We start from the raw sequence: 335 nt of genomic DNA, 5'->3' as shown, positions 1-335 counted from the left end.
AGAGAGAGAGAGAGAGAGAGAGAGAGAGAGAGAGAGAGAGAGAGAGAGAGAGAGAGAGAGAGAGAGAGAGTGAGTTAGAAGAACTACCAAAATGATGGGCTAGGTACTTTACTAGACAATATTAATTAAACAGAAACTTATATTTTTTATCAAATCTTACATTCTACATGTACAGTTGATATCATTATCTTTCCTTAAACCTTTTTTATCTAAACTTCTTTGTTACAGTTGAGGGCACCCTTATTTTTCCATTCACCCAGTTTTACAACCACAGAGCCCATCATATCCCATATATAAGTTGCCAAGTCTCAGCAAATCTCCCTCTACAACATCTC

Source organism: Petaurus breviceps, unplaced genomic scaffold (assembly GCF_028583685.1).
Source record: "Petaurus breviceps papuanus isolate PSGF00001 unplaced genomic scaffold, PetGlider_PUasm1.0 90294, whole genome shotgun sequence".
In the NCBI taxonomy this organism is placed as follows: domain Eukaryota; kingdom Metazoa; phylum Chordata; class Mammalia; order Diprotodontia; family Petauridae; genus Petaurus; species Petaurus breviceps.
The sequence above is the reverse complement of the archived record's forward strand: the minus strand, read 5'-3'. Positions refer to the sequence as shown.